General features: G+C 39.6%; 1 non-coding gene across 1 annotated transcript; it reads left to right on the top strand.

The window, feature by feature from the left end:
- Window positions 1-6,044: 6,044 nt before the first annotated feature.
- On the top strand, window positions 6,045-6,151 carry LOC129898079 (small nucleolar RNA R71). The gene has a single exon (XR_008768996.1). It is a non-coding gene; the product is annotated as a small nucleolar RNA R71 (small nucleolar RNA).
- The last annotated feature ends 4,220 nt before the right edge of the window (window positions 6,152-10,371 follow it).

Genomic DNA, 10,371 nt, shown 5'->3' with positions numbered 1-10,371 from the left:
CCTAACGGTATCTTTTGCCCTCTCCCATCTTGCAACGAAGTTAGTACCACAAAGAGTATGATGAATATCTCTATATGATGGCTGTTTTTTCATATCTAAAAATTCGTTATAATCACAATGTGGTATCCCCAAAAATTTATTTAAAGCCCTAGTTGAAAAGCGTATACTTTTGCCCTGTACCTCTACCGTGTTGGTACTCGACTGCTCAGTATTCCAATTTGCATAAAATTCACGGACAAGAGTTAAATTGCACTCACCTTGGTCTTCAAAAATGAATTGAAGACCCAAATTGTAGACTATCTCGTGAATTTGAGAAAACTCCGTCTGCAGCTTTCCTTCATTGACAAATTCGTCTTCCATGTATTTGGCTTCTTTCTGGAAGTCAAATCAATCTAGTTCATATTGCTCCACTACTTACCAACCAAATCGATGCTGTGGTATCCCTGAGCTTGTTTGTCAAGTGGTTGAAGAAGCCCCAGTTTTTCGGGACCTCTTGCTACTAACTCTTTGGGCCACTTATTTTCCTTTTGATTCCATTAGAGAGAAGAAGGATAATTTGGAAAAAAGAAATCTGATTCTTGGCAATGTGGTTGTTTGGAAAAGTTAAAATAGGAGAGAAGGAAGATTTAGTGAGGGTTTGGTGAGGTAAATGATTTATGGGATAATGTGTGTGTGGAGGAAGGTGATTTATAGTAGAAATTCGAGTGGAAGTTGAAGGGGAAAGGTTGTGGGAGATTTAGGGTCACTAGTGGAGGAGTAAAAATGGAGATAATGGAGGGTTTTGGTCTATTTTAAACCTGATATTCAGGTTTTTGGCCAAAACCCACTAGTGGCACTATAATGGCGCATCACGCTAGTATAGCTCCACAATAAAATTCTGCCTAATTTTGTTATGGCGCTACAATGGGGCGGGGCGCCACTATAACACCCAAAACATGCCTCAGTAGTTTTTCTCCTGGCGCATCGCGCCACTAAACTTGTTGCAGGTTTTGGTGCTGTAGTGGCGCATCGCGCCAGTATAGCACCCAGAAATGTTTTTTTTGCCTTTGCTTCTCCAAACCCCTGATTGTTCTGCCTTGCCCCCTATTGTTCTGCACATGGAATTTTCACAATTGTATCAAAAATTCAATGAGTTGCCTTCCACCTAGCACCTTATTTTTGGTCGTGGCATGACACTTCAACATCTATAAAATAAAATAAAAAAAATATCACACTTAAACTATGTTGCAATACCAATCACGGGTTGCCTCCCATGCAGTGCCTTATTTACCATCATGGCACGACTCAGCTCCAGTTGGTTCACTCATTTTCCAGTTCGATGGTTTCTTCTTCCTAATTAACATCCTTACCAAAGTAATGCTTGACCCTTTTTCCATTCACCACGAATATGGATGTCTTTGTTGCATTCCAAATTCCACCGCTCTATGTGGTATCACCTGTACGACCTCAAATGGTCCACTCCACTTGGATCGTAGTTTCCCTCGAAAAAGCTTAAGTCTAGAATTAAAAAGAAGTACCTTTTCTCTTGGTTGAAAAGTGCGAGTGATGATGTGCTTATCATGCTAGCATTTCATTTTTTCTTTATAGAGCTTGGCATTCTCATAGGCATAGAGCCTGAATTCCTCCAACTTGTGCAATTGATCCATCCTCTTCCGACCTGCTAATTCTGGGTTTAGATTAAGCTTTTTGATTGCCCAGTATGCTTGATGCTCCAAATCCACTGGTAGGTGGCAAGCTTTACCAAATACCATTTGATATGGGGAGGTTCCAATGGGTGTTTTGTACGCTGTTCGGTATGCCCAAATAGCTTCATCTAACTTCTCTGACCAATCTTTCCTTTGAGCATTCAGAGTTTTTTGCAATATCTGCTTCACCTCTCTGTTGGATACCTTAACTTGCCCACTGGTTTGAGGATGGTATGCTGTAGAAACTTTATGCCTCACCCCATATTTAGCCAATAGATTCTTCACTGTTTGATTTATGAAGTGTGATCCTCCATCACTGATAATTGCCTTGGGAGTGCCGAATCGAGTGAAAATATACTTTTTTAAGAACTTGCTCACCACTTTAGAGTCATTTGTGGGAAGCGCCACGGCTTCCACCCATTTGGACACATAATCCACTGCCACTAATATATATTGATTTCCACATGATGACAGAAACGGACCCATAATGTCTATTTCCTATACATCAAAGATTTCAATTTCTAGAATGTTGTTCAAAGGCATTTCGTGTCTTCGTGAGATGGTGCCCGTTCTTTGACATTGGTCACAGTTCTTCACATACCCTGCGGCATCTTTAAATAATGTAGGCCAAAAAAAACCAGATTGATGTACCTTATGTGCAGTGCGCTCTCCTCTATGATGGCCTCCATATGGTGATGAGTGGCATGCATCCAACACTTGGTGTGCCTCTGCTTCTGTCACATATCTCCTCACCATGCGATCCATACCTCGATTGAATAGATAAGGCTCATCCAATATGTAGAAACGCGCATTATGCATCAGCTTTTTCTTTTGTTGCGAGGTAGTATCAGGAGGGAACACTCCACTAACAAGGTAGTTGACAACATCTGCGTACCATGGGAGATCTTGTACCTCTATTTCCAGTAGTTTCTCATCTGGAAATTCCTCTTTGATCGGATTCTGCTCAGCCATATGGGATGAATCCTCTAATCTTGATAGATGGTCCGCTATTTGATTTTCGCAGCCCCTCCTATCTCTGATTTCAATATCGAATTCTTATAGCAACAGAATCTATCTAATGAGCCTTGGCTTGGCATCTTTCTTGTTGAACAGGTACCTTAGAGATGCATGGTCAGTAAAAACAATTACTTTTGTACCTACCAATTAAGAGCAGAATTTGTCAAACGCATAGACTAACACCAGCATTTCCTTCTCCATGACCGTGTAGTTGGCCTAAGCAGAGTTAAGAGTTTTGCTTTCATAGTAATGGAATAAAAAAATTTCTCCTTCCTTTGTCCCAGCATTGCTCCCACTGCTATGTCGCTTGCGTCACACATCAACACAAAAGGTAGCTCCCAATTAGGAGCTAGCAGGATAGGGGCTTCAATCAGCTTCTTCTTCAAGAGTTCAAATGCCTGCAAACATTCATCATCAAAAACAAATTTTACCTCTTTTTCGAGCAATCCACACATTGGTTTGGCTATCTTTGAAAAATCTTTAATGAAACGCCGGTAGAATTCAGCGTGGCCTAAAAACCTGCGAACTCCTTTTACTAATACTAGTGGGAGGAGTTTCTCAATCACTTCAATGTTTGCTTTGTCCACTTCCATCCCATCTTTGGACACTTTATGTCCCAACACAATACCCTCTTTTACCAAGAAATGATATTTCTCCTAGTTTAGGACGAGGTTTATTTCTTCACACCTTGCAAGTACCCTCTCTAGATTTTTAAAACATAGATCAAAAGACTCTCCAAAAACTGAAAAATCATCTATGAAGACCTCTACTAACTCTTCCACCATATCATAAAATATAGCAATCATGCACCTCTAAAAAGTGGTAGGAGCATTGCAAAGACCAAATGGCATACACTTGAGTGCGTACATCCCATAAAGGCATATGAATGTTGTCTTTTCTTGATCCTCTGGTGCAATGGTGATTTAATTGTAACTTGAATACCCATCTAACAAACAATAGTATTCTTGGCCTGCTAACCGATCAAGCATTTGGTTAATGAAAGGCACAGGGTAGTGATCTTTCCTAGTGGCATCATTCAACTTTCTGTAGTCCATGCATATGTGCCAACCAGTTACAATTCTTGTGGGGATTAATTCATTTTTTTCATTGGTTATCACAGTCATTCCCCCCTTTTTTGGTACACACTGAACTGGGCTCACCCACTTGCTGTCAGAAATTGGGTATATGATGCCTGCATCTAGCCACTTAATCATCTCTTTCTTCACAACCTCTTTCATGATGCGGTTCAACCGGTGTTGTGGTTGTGCACTAGCTTTATGTCCTTATTCCATAAAAATTCTATGCATGCATAAAGCGGGGCTGATGCCATAAAGATCAGCCATTTGCCATCCAATTGCCTTTTTGTATCTCTTTAGTACCTCAAGTGCTGCTATGACCTATACTTCAGACAAAGCAGATGAAAGAATTACAGGTAAGATATTATTTACTCCAAGAAAAACATACTTGAGGTGTGCTGGTAGTTATTTCAACTCCAATTTAGGAGCTTCTTCCAGAGAAGTCTTTGGTGAAGGCCCCAATTCTCTAATTCAGAGGTTCCACATTTTTCTTCCACATGCTGATATTTTGCATGTCCAGCACAGTGGCTAACCTTTTAGCTTTGTCCTCTTCAATATCTTGACCCATCACAACTTTTTCCAATGGATCACTTACTATAGTGCAATAAGCTGAGACTTCCTCATTGATGATCGTTATAGCCGACAACTCTTCGTAGATTGTAGGTAACTTCAATGCATGATATACATCAAACACTTTCACTTTGTCGTGTGCTCTCATAGTCAATCTACCTACAGCTACATAAATAAGTGCCCCCCTATTGCCAAGAACGGGCGTCCCAAGATAAAAAGAACATTGAGGTCAGGATCAAAATCTAAAACAACAAAATCGACAGAGAAAATAAGGGATCTTACTTGTACCAAAACATCTTCAATAATACCATCAGGTCTAGCTACAGATCGATCAGCTAACTATAGCAAAATAGTGGTTGCTTTAAGTTCTCCCAGGCCTAATTTCTTAAGCATGGATCTAAGCATCAAGTTAATACTAGAACCTAGATAACAGAGACCTCTGGCATTACTATATTTACCAATGGTTACCTGCACCATGAAACTACCTGGATCTTTTAGTTTAGCTGGAAGCTTGCTTTTGTTCAAGATTCCTGAACTACACTCTTCAATGAGTGCCACTGTTGCAAATTCAACTAACTTGCTTTTATTGGCCACAATATCCTTGACGAATTTAGCACACTTTGGGATTCCCTGTAAAATATCAATCAAAGGAAAATTAATTTGCACCTGTTTTAACAAATCTATAAACTTCGCAAAACACTTCTCTTCTTTCTTCTATTTAAACTTTTGTGGGAAAGGAGGAAGAGGTTTTGCCTTTGGTTCCTCAATTTCCTTGGTACAGCTAGGTTTACCTTCTTCTCTAGCTTGTTCCTTTCCTCTTACCTCTGCTGATCTAGCTTTGGGAGCCAGTTCAGTAAGTGAGTGACCACTTCGGGTACTCACAACATGTACCTATTTGGGGTTTGGGTCAGTGTGACCTGGTAAACCTCCTTGTTGGTGAGAACTTTGTGTGCTTGCTAATTGCCCAAGCTGTTTTTCTAACTGTTGGGTAGCTAACTGATTTTGTCGAACATCTGCAGCTAGTTTAGCCTGGTCTGTCATGATTTGTTTCAATATATCTTCTACACTTATGCTTCCTGACTTTCCTGGTCCTTGCACACCTTGACTTTAGTTATTATATTGGTGACCATGATTGTTGTCTTGTTATCCACCTCTCTGTGGTCTGTATTGATTCTGACCTTGTTGTGGATTTTGCTGATTTCCACCCTAAGAGAAGTTAAGATGGTTTCTCCAATTTGGGTTGTAGGTGTTTCCATAGTTTTGATTTCCACCATTTCTAGGTGCATTACCCATAAAATTTACTGACTCTGGATTTGCTTCACAATATTCAGCCACATGTTCACTGTTTCCATATACCTCACACCACATAAGTGGTTGCTGAACCATGCTTACTGATGCTTGCTGTTGTCCTTTGACTATCGTGTTGAAATGCGTTGTCATTATATTTTGTATTGATGCAATTTGTGTTGTCAACACAGTTACTACATCAATCTCTAACATACCTGCTTGTTTTTGCATAACTGGGTAGGAATTTCCTCTATTCCATTCCGAATTTCCTTGAGATATGCGATTTAGCAATGTATATAGCTCATCATATATTTTCTCCAAGGCTTGTCCACCTGCAGCAGAATCAAAAAGAATTTTTGTGTTAGGTTCCAAACCTTCAATGAAGGTGTGGACCAATACCTCATTATCTTGATAATGATGAGGGCAACTAATGAGTAGTGATTTAAATCTGTCCCATGATTGGTACAAATTCTCTCCACATTTTTGCTTGAAACTCAAAATTTTAGCTCTTAATTTTGCCGTCTTCCCCGAAGGAAAGAACCTGATAAGAAATTTGTGGGCCAAATCATTCCATGAAGTGATTAAATTTGGTGGCTCCGACTTTAACCACCTCTTGGCTTCCCCTAACAAAGAGAATGGAAACAATGTTAACTTCACATAGTCAGAAGAGACCCCAATAAGCGTTTATTTGTCGCTAATCTCCAAGAAGTTCTGAATGTGGACTTGGGGATCTTCATGTGGTAAACCTGTAAACTGACCATTAGAATGCAATAATTGCACCATATTCTGTTTTAGTTTAAATCTTCCTCCAGCTGGAGGTTTTTGGATGCTAGAAATGACATTTGCTGCTAGTGGGATTGCCACATCTCGCACTTTCCTTGCTGCCATCTCAATGGGGATCTCCTCTGGCAAGACCTCTCCTTCTAGATTGTGATTATCTGCCAGATTTAGTTTATATATTAAGTTTTACGAAGATACTATTTGCCTTTTCCGCTACAAGTATCATTCAGGATCGGATAACGGATCTACAAATTTCTTGTCTCTGTCCAGTGTAATGTTTAAATTGCCTGCAAAAATTTCACAGCTAAGACCAAATTGTTAAATCTAGAACAATCAATCAGTATAGAATTTTTAGAAAAGTGCCTAATTCTTATGGTCTCCGACAACGGCGCCAAAAAATTGTTGTTGTTACAATTGCACATGCAAGTGTACGTAATCTCTCAAGTAGTAAAGCAGCTATTTCAGGCCAAATATCGAACCCACAGAAACTTGATAAGGCAAACAGTTTCTTTTAATTGACTACACTAATTGTAATTATGCAATGGATTTAAGATGATGTGTTAATGATTTGGAAGTATGAAAAACTTTCTACAAATGAAAAAAATGTAGTAATTCTGTTTGTTAATCAGATTTTGAGAGATTCCAGGGCTATAGCATAACGTAAAATCAAGTTTATTATTATTCAATCTTAGTTTTCGATGGGCTATTTAATTATTGATCAAAAAGGGTTAATAATCCAATTATGGTTTCCCAACCTATAATTGCCTATCTTCATTGTCAACCTAACTACATCGTTGAGCGGAGATAGGTATGAAATAATAAAAATGCATTTAACTATGATCCTTTATCATAACCAAATGTGGTAAATAGGTATGTGTCACAAGCATCCTATATACTAATCATCCTAAAACACATTAGCATGAACACATTCCTTCCATTCTTTGTTCTATATACTTGTCCTCTTCCGATTTCAAGATAGATAACACATATATCTTAATGTTAGCCAAACGTTAAAATCATCACCACAAGAATGGAAGAGTAATTAAAATCAATAATCCATCTTCAACAAGCTTAAATGCTATTAAACCATGACTTCGTAGCTATAGCCCCAGAATTTGGATGTTTAGATACTCATATTCAAATAACAACACCAAGTAATTGAATTCATACAATTTAAGAGATACAACAAAAGAGGAAAAGGAACCTAAGATGCTTTGTTCTTCTTCTCTTGCTTCTTTTTTCCTTTTCTTCTTTTCAGCCTCCAAACAATAGCCCCTCCTTTTTTCCATAGCACACAAACTATTTAAAGTGCCTTTTCCCTTTCAATTATTGATGGAAAGAATAATAAAAAATTAAAAAGTGGATGGCACTGCAGTGGGGCATCGCGCCACTATCGTATCCATAGTATGCTTGTAGTTTTGTACCTGACGCTGCAGTGGAGCGTCGCGCCACTATAGCGCCCAAAACATGCCTCAATAGTTTTACTCCTGGTGCATCGCACCACTAAACTTGTTGCAGGTTTTGGCGCTGCAGTGGCGCATCGCGCCACTACAGCGCCATGACCATTTTTTCTGCCGTTTTGCTTTGTAAATTCCTGCATATGTTGAAACTCATACCTTATTGTATACTTGCTTGATATTCCATCCAAAATACATTATTTATCTCCAAATCTTCTGAAAAAGCCTCACAAAAGATGGCAAAGCATAGTGTATGGGCTTATAAATGCGCCCAAGTTCAAGCAGAGTCGGTATGACAATTTTAGAAAGATAGACCCACCTCAATTTGAAGGTGGGAAGATCGAGGATGCATATAAGTTTTTGACCACTTTTTAGGAGTTTCTTGAGACAATTAGGTTGGCTGAGTCCCATGGTGTTTGATATGTTACTCTTCAGCTTCGTGGACCTACTAAAGAGTGGTGGAGGACATATTTTGGGTCTCTACTAGTTGGGTCTCCTTTAGTGACTTGGGAGACCCTTATTAGTTCTTTTTATAATTGTTTCATCCCTTGGAGTGTGAAGGAGAAGAGTTGCATTAGGTTTCAGAGCCTGAGGTAAGATAGGATGTCCATTTCTAAGTATGAGGTTTGCTTTTATCAGCTCCGATGAGACCGAGAGAGTTCGATGTTTTATGAGGAGTTTGACTTATTCTATCAAGCAGTCTGTATTTTGGGTATTTATAGATAAAGCCTCATTTCAGTCTGTGGTTAGTCTTTCCAAAGAAGCGTAGTTGATGGAGAGGGAGGAGTTTGGTAACCCCAAGAGGTCCTACTCATCTGGTCAGTACTTCGGTGCCTCATCTAGAGGTAGAGACATTCCACATGGTAGTGGTTCCTTACAGTTCCACAGGGTTCATGCATCCTTACCTGCATTTGAGTGTGGACAGGGTCATCATGGTTCATACAGCTTGGGTTAGAGTTTATGCGGTTCACAGCATAGGCATGCTGGTCGGGGTGGTTATAGTATCCATTTTGTTTCTTCATAGCAACCATCCACTCCGAGATCATATTTTGGATGTGGATCCCCAAACTATATGGTTCGACAGTTCCTCATGCAGACTCATTATGCTCCACACCATTCTTACACAACAACGCTAGTCAGGGGTTCAGCACCACCAACTAGAGGTTCAGCCCTACAGACCTGGGGTTATGGTAGGGGCCTGTTTGATAGATGTGGTTGTACCAGAGGTAGGGGAGCGGGTGATGCCCTAGAATAGCAAGGTGGTAGAAGCGTTTTCTAGACAGATGGAGGACGGGGAGCTCATTGTTATGCTTTTTAGGTAGACCTAAGGCTGAGGCATCTGATGTAGTCATCATAGGTATTGTTCTGATTTGCCATTGCCCTGTATTTGTATTATTTGATCTCGGGTTTAATTATTTGTATGTGTATGCATATTTCACTTCAGGGTTTGACTTGCTATGTGATAGTATGTCCGTGCCAATGCATGTTTCTACCCCAATAGGAGAGCCCTTAGTAGTGGATTGGATGTACTGATCCTGTTTTGTGTCATTGGCAGGTTATGAGACTTGGGTGGATATGATTATCCTTGATATGGAAGACTTCGACATCATTTTGGGTATGATTGGTTATCTCCGTATCATGTTATTCTTGATTATTATGCCAAGATCGTGACCTTAACTATGCCCGGTAGGCCGCGGATAAAGTGGAAGGGTTTGAGTGGTTACTATCCTAGTAAGGTTATTTCTTGTATTCGGACCCAACGATTGATCGATAGGGTTTTTTTGGCATATATTGCATTTATTCATGATACTGTTGTTGAGTCACCTTTTATGGACTCTATTCTTATGGTTTGAGAGTTTATAGATGTATTGATCTTCCAAGGGTTCCACCTGATAGGGGTAATGACTTTGCTATTGAGCTTGAGTCGGGCACCATGCCCATTTCTATTTCTTTTCATATGTTTGCAGCTAAGTTAAAGGAGATAAAGAAGCAGCTTCAGGATCTATTGAGTAAGAGTTTTATTCCCCTAATGTTTCACCTTGGGGTGCCCCAGTCTTAGTAGTGAAGAAGAAAGACGGTCCATGAGGATGTGTATCGACTATAGACAGTTGAACAAGGTGACTGTTAAGAACAAGTATCCTCTTGCCCGCATCGATGATTTCTTTTATCAGCTCCAAGGAACGACCTTATTCTCTAAGATCAACTTGAGATCCGAGTATTATCAATTGAGAATTCGGCCTTCAGATATTCCTAAGACAGCCTTCCGAACCAGATATGGCCGCTATGAGTTTTTCATTGTGTTTTTTGGGCTGACTAACGCCCTAACAATATTTATAAAGTTGATGAATGAGGTATTTTGTCCGTATCTAGATTTATTTATGATTGTCTTCAATGATGATATCTTTGTTTACTCTAAGACTGAGGCAAATCATTTGCAACACTTGAGGATTGTACTCCAGAGGCTTAGGGAGAAAGGACTTTATGAAAAGTTCTCCAAGT

The sequence above is a fragment of the Solanum dulcamara genome, chromosome 7 (assembly GCF_947179165.1).
Source record: "Solanum dulcamara chromosome 7, daSolDulc1.2, whole genome shotgun sequence".
In the NCBI taxonomy this organism is placed as follows: Eukaryota; Viridiplantae; Streptophyta; class Magnoliopsida; order Solanales; family Solanaceae; genus Solanum; species Solanum dulcamara.
The sequence above is the reverse complement of the archived record's forward strand: the minus strand, read 5'-3'. Positions and strand labels throughout refer to the sequence as shown.